Source organism: Parasteatoda tepidariorum, chromosome 12, assembly GCF_982258835.1.
Source record: "Parasteatoda tepidariorum strain Cologne lab strain chromosome 12, Ptep-v5.0, whole genome shotgun sequence".
Taxonomy (NCBI): domain Eukaryota; kingdom Metazoa; phylum Arthropoda; class Arachnida; order Araneae; family Theridiidae; genus Parasteatoda; species Parasteatoda tepidariorum.
In genome coordinates, this window is record NC_141766.1 from 53237389 (window position 1) to 53255638 (window position 18250).

Below are 18250 nucleotides of genomic sequence, written 5' to 3' on the forward strand. Positions count from 1 at the left end.
TCCATTTTATTTATTAAATCCTTAATAACACCATATTTTATCGTTTATTTTTCTGAAAGTCATAACCAAATCGTTAAGGTTAAATATTACCGTATTTTTTGTTGTTCCAACAAAGCCAGAAAGCATGGTAAATTTTATGATATTCTGGTAATTTTGACTATATTTCTTTAGCTTTTATTATACTAAAACTATAAAGTGATTGATAGTTTTATTTTATGAAAATACTATCAAACTTTTTTACTTTACAATTTCAGTTTCAATATTAATTTCATTTCCAAATAATACTACTACCGAACACTAAACCAATTGTTCATTTCACCAAAAGTCATTACCAAAAATTATCACCAAATCACTAGAGCAAGGATTTCCGTACTTTTTGGTGTCCCCATAGAAATAGAAAATACAGAAAATTTAACCATATGCTGGAAGTTTTGATCATGCTTTTTTCTCAGCGTAAATACTGTAACTGTTGTTTTATAAAGTTTTTAAAAACACACCATTCTCTTTATAGGGTTGCCATGTCTCTCAAAAATATATATTATGATGGTACTGAATTAACGTTGTAAGAACATCGTTCTTTGAATACCACTTTATTATTTAGAAATCAGAATACGAACATATCGCGTTAAAAAATTTTATCTGTACCCAGATGTCGTAAAAATTTGAGTTTTACCATAAAGAAATGATATGGACAATGTCAACATATATACAAAACGTAAATATTTATGGATACAGCATTCTAATCTCTATCTGCTTCAGACGCATTGCATTTAAAGCTAACAGCATTATACAAAATATTGTCAATAAATAACTAAATGAATAAATAAATATTTGAAAAACATATTAATTAGATTTTGCCATAAAAATGATATAGACGATGTCAACATATTTTCAAAACGTCAATATTTTTAGATAAACATTCAATCTTTATCTCTTTGAGGCTCTTTGAAAAAAGAATTTTAAACCTCATCTAAAATTATTATCTCAGCCTCTAATCTATTATAGTTAAGGAAATACCTCTAACATTATTGAATATCTTTACATTAAAATTCACACAGAGAGAGAAATCTGAGCCTCAAAAGAAAAAAAAAATTTCCTGCTTTGGCCCCTTTTAAAACTCTTGAATATTTCCTTAAATCATCAAGGGAATCCAGGGAACTTTTCAAAGATGATAATTAGAGAATGCCAGCAGTCTTTGAATAAGTCATAAAAGGAGAGAGGGTTAGAAATCAGAATAATAAACATCTGTATGATGCCAGAGTAATCGAGGATGAAGAGTTGAGATAATTTCAGCAAAAGGGAAATGCGCAATAACAAATGATATCAATCCTTGAGGGAGATCAATTGTTTGAGCTGTGTCAGCGATAATCCAGAGCCTTGGGCAACTCACGAACAGACTATCAGGAGTGTACAAGAGACTTCCTATAGATTATGGGATTATAGCCTATCTTGGATATGTTTTTCTATCGCTTGATTGAAAGGATTAAAATATGTACCGCGTCGCAAGATGGAATAGTCCATTATTTTCTTTACATTTCCTCCGACACTTGTAATTGTTTAGATAAGACTAAGAAGGGTCCTCTCTTGCGGAGCTCGCTCAAGTGCAGCGATTGCACTTCTTCAATTGATTCAGCTACTCTTTCAGAAGATTAATCTGAATCCAAGCGGATATTATTTCTCATATTCTTAAGAAATGTTCGGTCTGGTAGAAGATTTTTATTTTGTTAATCAAACAGTGAAAGGCCACGTTTGCAATGGTTTCTATGGAAACATAAGTTTGGTTATTTTTTCATGAATTTATTCGATGTAATTTAAATATGATACAAGACAGCAAAAAGATAACATATTTATAAGAGTAGCAGTAAAAAGAAAAACCTTTTTTTTCTTCTTTTTTTCCTCATTTGTATATAAGCTTACAGAAAGAGTCCTTTTTCTAATACTTCAAACTTCGCACATTTTTATTTCACTAATCTTCTGGCATCTTCACTTTAAAGATAAAAAGTTGGTATAATTAAAACTTCATGAAGTTTATGCATAAAATAGGCAAAACATTTTCAAAATGTAAAAAAGAAATAAAGCTGGGGTAAAAACTAAGAAAAGTTATAAGCTTTCGATGCCGTATGCAATGAATTTTAGCTTTTATTATACTACAAGGGGCAAGCGATTTATGTTTTTTTTAATGAAAGTACTATCAAAATTTCTTCCGTTGTAATTTGATTCAAACAAAATTTTTTACGTTTTTGCGTTAACTTCATTTCTAAATTTTATTCATTTACTATTACCAAACACCAAAACAAGTGTTCATTTTACCAAACGTCATTACCAAAATTAATTAGCAAATCTCTGGAGCAAAAATTACCGTACTTTGTCTTCGCATAGTACCAGAAAATATGGTAAATTTTACCATATTCTGGTAGTTTTGATCATACTTTTTTCTCAGTATAAATATTTTTAACTGTATTTTAAACAGATTTTAAAAGCACACCATTCTTTTTTCCGGGTTGTCACGCCTCTTATAAATTCAATACAGTGGTACTGATTAACGCTGTAATAATTACATTTTTAATAACCACTTTATTGTTTAGAAACATGGATTCTAACATATCGCTTTGAAAAGTTATGTCTGTAATGCACCCAAGAGTCGTAAAAATTTGAGTTTTTCCATAAAGAAATGACATGCACAACGTTTCCATATTTACCAAACGTAAATATTTAAAGATATAACATTCTAATCTCTATCTGTTTGAGACGCATTGCACTGAAAGCTAACAGCATTTTACAAAAAAATGTCTATAAATAACTAAATGAATAGGTAAATATTTGTAAAACATATTAATTAGATGCTTTATTTTCGAATACTTAATGAAAAATACTATATGTATGCGTTCTATTTCTTCCGGACATTTTGTCAACCAACTTTAGACACAAAAGTAAAGTATACAGCTTTAAAATTGGCTTACAGGAAGCATAAGTTCGTTTTTATTTAACTAAAAATAGAATTTTACACCTCATCTGAAATTATTTTCTCAGTATCTAATTTATCATAGTTAAGGAAATGCCGCTACCATTATTGATTATCTTTGTATTTAAGTTCAAACAGAGAAAGAAATATGAGCCTCAAAGGAAAAAAAAATTCTTCCAGTATTGGTCCTTTTTAAAACTCTTGAATATTTGTTGAAATCATAAAGGGTAACCGGTGAACTTTTCAAAGATGATAATTAGAGAAAGTCAGCAATTTTTAAATAAGTCATAAAAGGGCAGAAGGTAAGAAATCTGAATAATAAACATTTATATAATGACAGAATAATTGAGAATGAAAAATTGAAATAATTTCAGTTCAGACGCTGTTCATTGTAATTTTATAAAGCAGAATTTAATAAGTGATGAAATCGAATAGCTCCTGAGAAATCAAATTTCAAAGAAGTTGTATAGTATAATTGTTGAACTTTTTTTTAAGAACAGTTTTGATTCAAATAAATCGTTAATTTCATTATCGTATATTCTAAATGTTGAAATGAAATTGTGATGAATAAGTAATGGTCAAGATGAGACTTAGTCATGAGTAGCCAATGTGTTTACCTCTGTAAATTAACAGGGCACACGGTTCAGCCAATACCGAAAAATAAGACTTTAAAGTTTAAGAATTTAAACAAAATTTATATAGTAGTTAAATATCTTTCTGATGGCCTAAATCACAACCTGCTTGCTTGATGCTTTATTTCAAAATTTGAAAATCATTATAAGGGGTTATTAGCCTAACCGTATACTATTAATATTTATTTCCAAACCCTGTCCCGCCCCTAAAGGGGGCATCCGGGTAATAATTATACCGGGTATACTATTAATATACCGAACCTCATCTTAAAGTAAGCTTAAGTACCAAAAAGTTCTGTTCGTTAAGTTTGATGTCTAAAAAATTTATTTATTTAAATTGCAATAATTTTATTTAAAGATGAAATATTTTTCATTATCGTTATCTAATTATATTTAAATGATCGCAATAAATATCTCTTTCAAATGTAAAACAACACTCGATATAATAAAAGAAGTAAAAAAGAAAAACTCCTACAAATAAAAATACTATTATAACAAAGTATTCGAAGACAAATCTGTACTATATTTGTTATACACACTATTTTATCTATTATTTTATATATAATTATTACATTATTTCATATTATTTTATGCGCGTAATACATAATATTTGTAGAAATTTAATAAAATAAAAGAATCTTTTTAGTTTAATTTTTAGTAGTTGGAAATCATTAATTTTTGGATCAAAATAATAAACAAAAAAATTGATCGCCAACCAGTTTATCTAGCTGCTGTTAACGTTACTTTCCATCTTTTGAGAAATGCTCACTAAAAAAATTTATCTAATCCAGAAAAAAAATGAAGTCGTGTTCTTGTTTGTGAGTTGGACTATATATCGCAAAATATCGATACATTTCAATCATTGCAATGATGATATTAAAAATATATTCTTACAGTATATCGTGAATACAATGAATATAGACACGCGATAAATACGGAAAAATATCGACACTCAATAAATACTGGAACTCGATAAATACCTAAAAATGTCGACCCTCGATAAGAATTGAAAATACCCACTATCGATGAATATTGAACATCGTGACCCAAAAAATAAAACCCAATTCCGTCAAGAAGAGAGTGGAAAAGGTTTTCCTTCGTAGTTCAAAGACATTGCTGACTGAGTTACTGTGCTTTGCTTTGCACTATTTCTTTAGTTAGGGAAGACGATATAATAAGTTTATTAGAAGATATATCTGTTCCGCAATATTTAGACCTAAACAACAAAATTAGCGTTTCATTATTAATCTTAGAAAACCAGCGGTCCAAAAAAATATATCTCGTATAGTTTCTTTTTAAATCCGACTATCTCTTAAAAAGTTAACAATAATGAACATATGTTGAAAAGTAACATTAAATCAGTAACGCAGAGTGATGCAAAAAAGCAATGCAGATAATGTATTTTAGTGTCAGTAATGCACATATGTCGATATGTCAGAAGATATATCAGTATTTAGATATACATCAGTAATGCACATAATGTTTAATATTTGGAAGCTTATCATCTTACATTTAAAACTTTTCAATGACCAGCTTTCCATTTTATTTGTAATACAAAGATTAATAATTTAGAAAAACCGTTAGAATTCTTCTAAAGGTTTTAGAAATTACAAATTATTCGTGAATTATTTAATAAAGAAACTTGCTTCCATACGTGATCGAAATATGCTAAGGCATTTAACGCCGTCTATCTTGAATTATGCTACTTATATATACAAATTTAGGCCACAATTATTTCAAAATAATGTAAAACGATTTACAGCTATGAGCATAAGGCAAAAAAATAAATATAAATTCTAATTTTATAATATCAGCTACAATAAAAACCAATTTTTACCATTATTTCAGCTTTTGATGCAGGTGCAACAGATATTTTTTAAGCTTCATCAACAAGTTATTTGGCTGCTTCGAAAGAAACAATTTCACCCAAAGGTCTTATGGCTTTCAGTAAAAGGCAGAATTTACGATAAATTTTTTAAAATTACATTTACGCTCCATCTTCTCCATTTATTCTTTCTCGAATAAGCGTTTTCAAAGTAATATTTAATACATGCCATACATAGTATTTCAAAATCTCACTTTTTAAAAATATCATTCTAGATTATCGTTATTTTTTCAAATAATATCTTTTCTCATGTTTTCTTGAAATATAGAACAGCTATCAAGAATAACTAGAAAACGTTTTCATTTAATGCATAAAAATGCGTAATTTTATTTATATATAAATTCAAAATCCGTATTTTTTATCTCTTAATTTTAAAATTACTAAACATTCATATTTACTTGATTATTAAAAAATAGCCTTATATCCAGAAATGTTTTTTTGGTGTTAATGATGCTGCTTACTTTTAATATTTATATGCATTATAAGAATCAATAAAATATGCAATCAGTAAATAATATGTTTATTGCTATAAAAAAGCATATTTTGTGCATAATAAACATACATAAATAATGCTACAGAAACTTTTTTTAACAATCGTTTATTAGGTAGAATTTATAAAATGTTTCAAACAATTGTTTAAAAGGCAACTTTTATGAATAATAAACATACATAATGTAGCAGAAATTTTTTTAACATTAATCATGATTTTATATAAAAATTTTTTTCCCTGTTAAAACAAGCAATCAGAAATGAAAGCGACAGTAGTAAAGAGAAAATATCTCTCTAAATTCAAAATATTTTCAGGGTTTTTATTCACTTTAAGTATAAATAATAAAATATAAGTTTCTCTAAGAAATACAAAAACTTAACAATAATGTAAAAATTTTATAAATGGAACAAAAAAGAACTCTTCAATTGAAAAAAGATTACAAAATATGAAATGGAAATATGATTATTTTATAACTTGAAAATAAGAACACTTTCATTATGCATTTAGTTAAATATTTTAAAAATATTCGAATTTTACATTATTGAAGGGTTTCTTACTTCCCTAAAAAATATGCTCTCATTCATTATGACTGGAAACATAACAATGATTTTATGTTGTAGTTACATCACATGGCATTTCATAATTTTTGACATCAGAATACTTCTATAACACTGTGGCATCATAATGTTTTTATGAAATCGTGGCATCATAATGTTTTTATGAAATCGTAGAATCATATGGCATTTTATAACTTGATGCACCATAATACTTTCATGGCAGTGAGTCATATTGTGTTTAATGGCTTATGGCATCACAATTTTTCTCAAACGTATTCCAAATGTTTAATTATCAGATCCTAAAGAGAAACAAATATATTCGATATAATACAACAAAATATTATTCAATATATAAAAGCAAATTCGAGATAGTTCCAATACAAATTTTGAAGTAACTTTTCTAAATCGTTGCTTCATTGATTTATTTAAAATAAATATTTTTTTTATTAATGAATATTTACAGCTCTAGTTAGAGGAAAACAAATAGTTTCATGACATTTACAGAGTGAAAATCTGACCATGAGATCAAAAATTATTGATGGTAAAAAATTTAATTTAGCTGAATTCAAAGCACACAAAAAAACAAAGATTCTTGAAAATGAATAAGTCTAAAAAATAAAAAAATGTTGTTTTTTTATGATTAGAAACACTCCGGAATGAGAATGGGTACCTTTTTTAAAATTTTTGAAATTATAACTAATTAAGTAATTTTAATATCGCGATACTTTCAATAGATATCACACTGTTTTCAAATAATTATTTTTAATAATTTCATGTCTTAAACATTATTATTATCATTATGATATTTCATTAAACCTACAATTCTTTTCCGAAGGATTGGCTGTTGAAATATTTAAAATTTGAGAAGATTTTTTGTGAGAAAATACTTAACTAATTTTCAAAAGGTATTGATATTGAATCCTTAGCTTAAATTATTGTGACTCAGGATTTTATTTGAAATTTAAACTTGAAATTAAAGAAATTTATTTATCAAATAATTGACTGAATAAATGTTTCTAAAAAAAAGCGAATTAAAATGTTCACCACCATAAGTGAACAATAAAAAGTTCTTAAAGATCGTTGTCTGAGAAAAATTAAATTTATGCAAAAAAAAGAAGCTATTAATCATTTCTTAGCAAGTTTTTCACAAAGATTGTGACAAACTTCCTCCTGAGTTCAAATTATAATTTTTGGCATGAATTGATCGCAGATATTAACTCCAGATATTATCAGTTGACTTAACAGTTGATTGCAGAAATTAACAGTAGTATGGTATGTTGCCCATGTTATTTTTTTTAAGCCGCATAAATACTAATTAGGAAGGTTTTTTAAATAGTTAAAAATCTTTTCAAAAGATGGCGACACACTTGCTAGTAGTAAATACAGTGGAACATACTCGAATCTCTAGTTAAATTAAGAAAAATATTTTCACTCAGCGTCATTTCATTCTTAAGTGGTTTCTACAATAAACAGATAATTTCACTGGGGAATTTTTCAAACAAGTTTGTCTATTATTTTTTTTAGAAATAAAATGAGTTCATATACAATATTTATCAGACATTTTTACAAATTTTTTTCAATGATTTTTTAAATAAGAAGTAATTAATTGTTATCACTGAAAAAACTTAATATGCTTATTTAATTTATAATAATTTTTAGTATTTAATTTTTGTCATTCTTTACAGTTTTTTAGAAATTTCATTACTAATTTTTTTCTTTAAATATATTAATTTTAGGCAAATGTTATATTATATCTCTTGAGAATAAATTATAGCTTCAAAACAACGTAAGACATACAATTCTTTCTTAAATTTAAGATAATGATAAGTGAAAGTTTAAAAGAGAATCAATACTTACTATCAAGTGTAGTTAAGTTTATTCTCATCTGTCATTTTTCTATTTTATTGACCCACTTTCTTCTTCAGTTCCTACAAAAAAGTCTTCATTGAATAGTCAAATTTATTATTTTAATTAATTAAACCGTTCAATGTTTAATTAATTATAAATTTAATCACATAGAAAAAATAGAATAAAATATTCCAAATTAAATAAGTTTTAGATAGTAAATTAAAAAATCATGATCGATTAACAAATACATTTGAAAAATCATGCAACTTTTACAATTTAATTAAGTATTTTAATACTTATCAATAACAATGACTCAAAAAAGACATTAAATCTTTATGTAATAAACAATCGTTAAAACTATTCAATATTGTTTTTTATTTTCATGTAATTTTTCAAAATAATTTAATTCAACATGTTTCTTAAGAGTAATTAGCTCATATTTAAAAGTAAAAAGCAAAAAAAATCATTAACTCATAATTTTTTAATCCTGAGAACATATTAAAAAATTTAGCAAAAAAAAATCAATAAATGAATAAATTCAAATCATTTATGTAAGTTCATTGATTTAAACTTAAATTTTATGAAGTAAATAATTAATACTGAACCAATGTGAAAGATAAAAAATAGAATTATTTTTAGATAAATAAAATTTGTTAAATAATTGTAAAAGCAAGACATAATTCATCACTTAATCTGTAAAACACACTCTTACTTAATTCAATTTGATTCAGTAGTTTTCTGAAACATCTGGGGTTATTTTATTGCAACCCTGTACAATAAATTTCTTATTAATATATCGATAATGAAGCACATGAGAAATGAGTTTAAGTTTTTAATCTAACATAGGTTTTATAATAGTACTGCATCTTGTAAAATCTTTGAAATCTTTTTAGGTATTTGGAGTTTTTCAAAACATTTGGAAGTAATTTTTGATTGGTCGAAAAATAAAACTTGATAATTAAAAAAAACTGCATTTGCTTAAAAAATCTTCAAAAATCTTACCGATTTTATTTAAACTTAACTCGTACAATAATAAGATTGAACAGTTTTAATACCACTTTCAGAGTTCTCAATTTTATCCTGTATTATTGTAATTAAAAAGATCACAAACAGACGATTTCAATTTAAAAAGATCTAATGATTTTATTAAAGAACTTATAATTATGTGTAAAGAAACTTTGCCCTATTTATTGAACAATTTTGTAATAATAATTCATAAACCTTTTCTGTGAAAGAAAATGTGTTTTATTAGCTCAATTAATTCAAAGCAAGCAGCTGAAATTTAAATAATATTGAAAAAATTATTCTTTTAAAAGTATTATAGAGAGTAAAATATGTATAGTAAGAAAATAAACAAAGAAGGAAAGAAACAACAATGTCACGGAAACTCGCCTTCTACGTTTTAGCACTGAAATTAAAAAGAAAAAAAAATTATGTATTCATAATGAATCTAATCACTTATCTACGTATCTAATCACTTATGGTTTAGTTGTGTTCTTATTTGTTTATATTTACATGTAAGATGCTATTCAAAATATACACTTGGATTTTAGAATAAATAATATGGAACAATCGGGAACAATATGATGTTTTAAAGAAAAGAAGAACATTTTGAAAATTTATTTGTACAATAAATAAAACATTTTTTATTCCAAAAAGTGATAAATTAACTTCTGCATAAAATGTTTAAGGTCTTCAACAAATTTTTGCATGCTACCAAATGTGGCATAATAAACCACCAAATCTTAAGATTCATGGACTACTTAAATTTCCAGCATCGGTTTTCTTCCATTGAAATAACAAGAAGAAACGAAAGTTGAAAATGCTCTCTCTCGATTCGGCCTTCATTCACATGGTTTCATTATGAGGACAAAAAATATCATGATGTGGTAGTTATATAATATTTTACCTCTGCCAGATGGAATCGGTCTTAGAGTAAGTTTAGTACTTCTTAAAATTGAAAGCATAGCGATACACTGCAGTTTATTTTCATTAACTAATTAAAGAACATATAATTATTGGTTTTTGAATTGCTGGCAAAGAAGGTACTGTCATGATATAAAGTTATTATATGGTTCTAGAATTATAAATTTTTAAAAATAAATGGTTCTGAAAAAAAATAAAGGATCACAGAATAAATGTCAAATGAGTGATAACGAATAACAGTAGGAAGAATCCCTTTCAGGATACATAAAAATTCAAGAATAAAATATAAACCGCAATTAGTCACAATGAATGAATTAATAAGCTTGTTTTACCTTGTAGATCATCGTTTTTCTACTACCGGTCAGCAATCCCACCACTAAAGAGTAAGGGGAATTAACTGAACAATTTTCAGAACTAAGGTTAAAATCACAATTCAATACAAAGAAAATAATATTGTCTTTTTTTCCAACTTATTTATGTGATACTACCTTTTGGGTAATGAATGTTTTTTTTATACAAAAAATCTCGTCCCTGTTTTACGTGTTGCTGTTAAGGGTTTTGGTATCTGGAATTGACATGTTAGTCAACTACATACATCATATAAATTTAAGTTATTTAATTTTTAAATGCTTTTTTCATTTATTTCGCATTGACTTGAATTCTTTCGCCACTTACTCATGGTAGTATAATTTAGTTTCTCTATTTTTTTTATTTCAATAACAAAATTAATATTTTATTTTAATTATATATTTATTTTAATTAAGATTTTATCTTAATTATATATTTATTTTAATTAAGATTTTATTTTAATTTAAATTTTATTTAAATTTAAATTTTATTTAAATTCAAATTTTATTTACATTCAAATTTTATTTATATTCAAATTTTATTTATATTTTTATTTTATTTAAGTTAAAAGCTTATTTAAATTTTATTTATATTTGAAAAGGTTTAAATTTTCTTTCTGTTGCAGAAATAGTATGTGAATGATCAGAAACAAACTAGTTTTAACCAGTTTGTTTCTGGTCAAATAAGTACCACAGTTTTGTAAATGCAAAAACTATACCAATTGTTGAAATTACTCGTCCATGATTAAACACTAAAAATATTTTACCTGTCCTTCGATTGAATCGGGTAGAGAATAAACACTGTTGTAGATCATGATCAGCCTCTGTTCATTCCGACGTTCTTCTGCAACTCTAGATTGACGTAAATAAACTACCATTACTAAACTTCTCATTAAAACAAGAATTAATTTTAAAATTTAAGAAAAAGATCTAATTAATAATTAAAGAAAAACTCTGTTTTACCGAGAACTATCACATTCACTGTTAAAATTTTCATTCTAAAATTACGGTAAAATAACAAGCAGCAGTCTGTTCGATTAACCGTAAAGTTTACGGTAAAAAAACATTTTTTTCCTTTATGGTTTTGAAACCATTTACAAAAAGCATGGTTATAAAACCATTTATACAAAACTATACGGTTTTCAAATCATTTACAGTTTGCATTTTTCACAAACGTATTAAAATAAAATAATTATTTAACGAGACATAGGAGCTAGACTTTTCATGAGGTAATGGGCATTGAAGGGAGTCGGAGACTAGAAATTCTTCGTGTGCTGAAGGGAATGGAGGAAATTTTGTGGTGTCAACACGATGACTCGAATTCCAGTATATTCTTTGTTCCAGTTCCGCGGGTCATGAAATTTACAGTTAAGCCCACTCGGCGGCTATGATCTGTACACAGGAGCGCAGAACTAAGTACCTTCAGCAGGTGGTTCTAGTTGGTGCTCTAAAATTCTGGTTGTTTAACCGTATTAGGTGAAAGTAGTTAATAAACAGTTTTTCTCAAACTTAACAGTTTGATTTCCATTTTATTTACGGTTATTTGACTGTTTTGATTAAATATTGTGAAATGACTATCAATAAATTGTTATTCAACCATTTTTTCCTAGAAGTTTCTAACAGTGTTTAATGACACAGTTCCTTTCAGTTATACGCTAGTAAATCCTCTCAAAATCCACGGGATAACCCAGTAATACTGCGGTAGTTTTCCTTGTGAGTATAGTTTAATCCGTTAAATCCAAATGCATCGTTTGGATCTTTTGGACAAAATATCGATGTTTTATAAGAGTCCAGCTAATATAAGATGTCATAAACTAATGCCTGTTTTCTATTTACGAGTCCGAATAATCACATTTTACACAACCTAAGACAGGACTTAGTATTCTTTGTAGTCTTAGTAGTCTTTGTATTACCGCAACTGTTCAAAAAATGCTTGAAATAGACTCACAGCAACGCGTGAATAATTAAATAAATACGGAAAATTAAATAAATGATTTTGACAGTATATTGGTTCACCTCCTTAGATGCATTGTCCAATACATTCGACAACATGTGGAATAAAATTTAAAAAATAATATTTTAAGATTTCGCAAAGTTATTGCTTGTGTAAATATGTAATAGATTTAATTCTAGTTGGCAGGATTTTTTAATGTAAAGGGAAATTTATATAAAAGATTAGAAGCTTGATTCAAGTTAAGTTTTGGACAGTTTCATGGTAAATATACATCTTATTATTTGAGGTAAGTGCATGTACAACATTCATGTCCAAGACGAGTAGTAATACATCGAAAAGTTATATTAAAATACTAAAAATTATGATGCATATATTTTATATAATATTTAAAAATAAATTATAAAAAGTAATTAATTTTGATTTTTGGAACTTCAGAAAAATTCCTCTTATCGCAAATTTGAGTTTGTTTTACTTATATGTTAGACATTTTTAAGTATTGTTTTTTTTCCATTATTTAAAGGTTAAAAGTTTGATTCAAGTAACTTTTAGTATAGATTTATTGAAAATAAATAATTCTTCAAAGCTACATATTTTTAATTAAAAATTGCATTTTCCGTTACAGGAGATTATTTTTAAAAATATATATTTATAAATTGGTTTAGAAAATTAAAATGGGGTAGAGCATCAGAATAGAGTCTTTATTCGAATGAGGAAAGAACTTGAAACAATCTTTCTAGCTTCTGGATATTTTTTGAAATCCCTTCTTCATTATTTGATAGACAAAGATGTCCAGAATAAATATTTTCTTGATAGAATTCGTTTGGAGCTGTACCACATGCTTTGCATTTCATCTATTATTCAAGAAATCTCTTTCTGGTAGAAGCCTGTACTCTTATTGTGTTGTTAAGAGCCCGAAGCTGTCCTTAATGCTAAAATTCTTCAACAGAATTCGAAGAAAAGCTTTTTCAAAAGGTTAGCATTTCTTTCTAAGGTATTGGCGCAATATCAGAGTAAAGGGGAAGTTTGTCACTAACTTTATAAGAGTATTTCATTATCAGTAAGTATCTGGACCTTCAAAATCAGTTTCTTTTACAAAACCAAATATTTGTCAGAAAAGAATTCTAACCAATTCAAATTTAAATCTGTAAAAGTTTTTCTTGAAAGTTGTAAACTAATGTGGCAAAAAATTACAAATATATTGAAACTTGATTTAAGAGAATATCGATTTTTATTATTCCTTTAACAAGTTCATGTAAGTTATATTTTACTTATTTACATGATATTTAACTATACTTTAGGAAAAATATTCTCGAACATACATACTGATTAACTATGCAAATATTAAAATAATGTATAATACATAATTAAAATAAAAATTTACACAAATAACTTTTGCATTTTAGCAATTAGTTCATTCCTACAAAAATTATAAAAATGATTTAAATTTAAAAAGAAAAGTGACTCAAAAATTAAATGATTAAAATAATAAATTTTGATTTAATTGAATGCAATGAATGATAAAAAAATGATGAAGATGATAAAAAAATGATAAAAAAATGAATGATAAAAAAATGATGAAAGTGATAAAAAAATGATCAAAGCGATAAAAAAAAATATTTATCAATAAGCAAATATTTTAACTAGATAGAAATTTGTAACATTAAACTATTCAACTCAACACTTTAGCATAATTTTTCGACATTATTTTGAAAATAAAATTTGCTGAGATAGACTCATCATTGTTCAGTCAGGTAGCAGATAAATGTTATCATTTAAAGCTGTCATAAGTGCCATCTAACATTATTACTCTTACAAGTAAATTATCAATCACAAAAGACGTACAAGAGATTGTTTGGTTGTTGACGTAGCATTAAAGCTACACTAATGAACTGTTGGCGATGTTCTGGAATTTATCCTAAATGGCAATCCAAAGACATTAATGGCCCATGCGCACACTACAATACAGCTATTTAGATCGGAGGGCAGACGAGGATCGTAACCATAAAGCCGTTATACCACACTTCCCAGTAACCTACCGTGAGCCGTGGTGGTTCAGAGGAGAGAGCGTTTGCCTTCCAATGAGGTGAACCCGGTTCGATCTGACCACAGAGCTGGCGTAAAATATCCTCAGTGGTAGACGGATCATAGCCCTTAAGTTAGAGAAACCTTGCCGTCAGGCTAACAGTGGAAGGTTTCAATAGTTTTCCTCTCCATGTAACGCAAATGCGGGTTAGTTTCCTCAAAAAGCCCTCCACGAAGACAAATTTTTCCTAAAGCTAGATCCTGGATTTTCAAGGCTACCGACTTGAACATTAGTAGTCTTAAACCCCTAATCGGGTCGGCTGTTCGACGACGGTTATAAAATAAAATAAAAATCACCTACCGTGCATGAACTTTTCCTTCTCTGAAAAAAGCTGGAGTCATTTTTTGTAAAAAGTAATTTGGAAGACATGAAAGCAATAAAAAGACTTATTTCCTAAAATAAAATCTACTTTAGAAAAATGTCTTAAAAAGATTAACATTAAGAGCCAACTAATTTAACATTTGACTATATGATCTATTCCATATTTGTGAATATTCCAGAACATAACAAGATCTTGTCCAAATAATGATGGCTTAAGACAGAAAGTTATTTTTTTTATATATATTTAAGACAAAATGTTTCTTATGTCTAATCATATAAAAAAGAAGATTTTACTATTTCCTGAAAAAATTTAAAATTACCTAAAAAATACTCTCCTGGTCTATCCAAAAATTTTCTTAAACTTATTTAATTTATTCAAAATTTTAATAATTAAAATAATATTATTAAACTATGTAGATTTGAAGGTGTAAAATAATAGTTCTTGAATAAGTTTAATTATTTAATTCACCAAATTCGTCCCTCGGTTTTCATGTTCCCTTGCCCCAGAGAATTTTTCTATTATTTTAATAACAAATAAAGAATCGTTAGTCTTTTTCAGCATTGTTTATTCCCACTATTCTGTTGGTGTGTTTTAAAGATCTGATTCACTTGATGTTAATATTATAGCTTTGAAGTTCTAAACTGGGTAGTGGAAGGTAACAACTTCTGCAATCATTCTCCTGTGCAACAGTTTTATGAAACATACAATTTTTTTTACAAAACAATACATATTATTATTTGTAACGATTCTAATAGAAGATGTAATAATGATTCTAATAGACTTTCTTAAGCCTAAATCTGCTTTTAGAACTTTGTAGCAGACTTTATATACATACAAAATGTCACTCTCCTGGCATTTTCTGAACCAGAAAATTGACATAAAAGTCAAAATCGTTAAAGCTAGCTCCCTTTATTTTCTTCCTGTTAAGTGCATTAAAAAAAGTATGTACGATTTTTTTTAATAGATTTTTCAAAGCTCTTTTTGTTTTTAAGAATTTGTGATTTTAAAATGTCAAGTTCTTAAAAAATCACCAACATGTAGATAAACAATAAGTGGGGTACATTAAACTATCTTTTTATGTATACATTTGTTGTCCTCATTGCGCATTTAATCCACGTGTTTCTGTTGATAACTTATTCAAGAAATATTTTCACCCAAATTTCAAATAAGTCTATTTTTTTGTATCAAACATTATTTTGGAGACTTTCTTCAGAACAATATTTTTAACTATAATTTCTTTAAACTGGTCGGTGCGAGCCTGGTGTGGAATTAGTATCTATCAACTCATTGGAACGCGAAAGCTCCCAACCCACTACGGCTTGCGATACATTTATAACTTCTCACTTCTATTTTTTTCGAGTTGAATATTTGAAATTTGATTACGTAAAAAAAGACCCAATTTTTTTCGCTCACAAATTTTAATTTGTTTTATCACTGGCGATGCAAAGTCGACCCATTTTTAAGTTTACGGTTATTATTATTCAACTCCGTAGCCTTAAATATGATCCCTACTAAGAAGACAAGGAAACTCCTGGAATAAGCATTGGATTAAACTAGCTTTGAGGAGGACGTTTTGATGGAACTAGACAGCATCTGCGTTACATGACGAGGAAAACCCACAAAATTTCCCACAGTTACCTCGATGGCAAGGGGATATGTGACCGAGGATATTTTTATGTTAGCTTTGTGGTCTGTATTTAAATCCACCAGCTATTACTGGGATTCGAACCTGGGTCACCTTATTTGGATGCGTGTGCTCTATCACAACCCAGGAGATAGAATATAGAGGATGACTATATTATTTTTTGATGGAAAATTTAATTTAAAAGTAAATGTAGCCAAGTCATATTTCTTTATTACAAGAATGTGAATCGTATATTTCAGTTAAGAGATTACTGAAATTTAAAATATTGCATTTAATCAAGCGAGTTATATGTATCTTGAAATTTATCGCAGAAAGTTATTTTTATATCATCATTCTTAGAAACAAAAATTGTTTCTTTAATTTTAGAATTCATAAGAAATGAAATTTAAACCATTTTCGGGACATTGATTCTCTTACAATTTGAATTCGATTTCTAAAATTCGTCAAAAATTAAAATTGAGAAAAATGCTGTTTCATTGTTTTACGTCAAAAACTGTATTTAAATTCGAAACTTATAGTATTGAAATCAAAATGAGTTATATTTTGAGAGTGACTCAATTCAAAATAATATTTAAAAATTATAAAGTGACTTATAATTTAATTTGAAGATTTATCTTAAGGAATGAGATGTTTATGTTGTTTGTTGTTGTTATGTCTTTTTTCCTATTTTATAGTTAACTATATATGTATAGCTTTCGTCCTTTTTTTTATTTTGTAAATCATTATAGAAAAAGTAAGAATAGAGTTTAAGAAAAAAATGCTGTGTAGCAAAAACAAGAAATTCTCGTTTTTAGATTTTAATTGTTTTAGTTATATAGTTTCTTAAATATGCATTAATTTTCTTTCTCACCGAAAAGTATATTTACTTCATAAAAAACAAACATATCAAACTAAGTGAAATTTACACATGTATTCTTTTATTCATTCCTGAAATTTTCTAAAACATTGTTTCCTGTATCTCTTTGTTAAAATGTCTTTTCATTCTACAAATCAAAGTTCAGATCTCAACAGTCGATTTCTTGGGAAGAAAAGAACACACAGTAGTTACAAAAGAATCTGAAACTGCTCAAAAATAAGCCTGTTTTTTCCCCAACCTCGTTGCTATAGTAACTGGATGGTCACATCTGGCAAAATTCGCAAACTATTTGCCAATAGCCACAACGCATCCAACAGATAAAATGAGTTGATGTAAGACCCAAGCTCTTTTTGAAATAAAATGTTGTATTTACATAAAGCACTATTTCCACATAACTTACTATGCTTATAACTTTTGATCTACTGTAAGAACTATTGTAAATGTGCTTTTACAATTCTCATAAGTACACAGCAATTTCTTTCTTTTTATTTATAAGAGTAAATGGAGAAAAAAAAGGAATTCAAAATATTTGTTGCATAGAGAGTATTTAAAAGTTGAATAAAACACTTAATCAAACTTTTATGTAAAAATTCTGCAAAATTAACAAATAAATAATTTTTTTTGTATGCAGCTACATTTCTTTTTTGCATAGAATTCTCATTTACGATTTCGATTGATAGAAAAATATATTTTAATAAAAAGAAAACTGTCACAATTACTTTGTAAAACGGCTCTTATTTGTT

At 27.0% G+C, this 18250-nt stretch overlaps 1 long non-coding RNA gene across 2 annotated transcripts in view; it reads right to left on the reverse strand.

Annotated features, from left to right (window-relative positions):
• Positions 1 to 5983: 5983 nt before the first annotated feature.
• The window catches only part of LOC107439389 (uncharacterized), a 149522-nt gene continuing 137255 nt past the window's right edge, over positions 5984 to 18250 (reverse strand). Inside the window, exons 4-6 of one of the 2 annotated variants that reach the window (XR_011638325.2) lie at positions 11415 to 11499; positions 8384 to 8454; positions 5984 to 6825 (exon numbers count right to left, since the gene is read on the reverse strand). This is a non-coding gene — a long non-coding RNA (uncharacterized LOC107439389). The remainder of the gene's footprint in view (positions 6826 to 8383; positions 8455 to 11414; positions 11500 to 18250) is intronic. The other variant, XR_001583558.4, reaches the window with a different exon arrangement.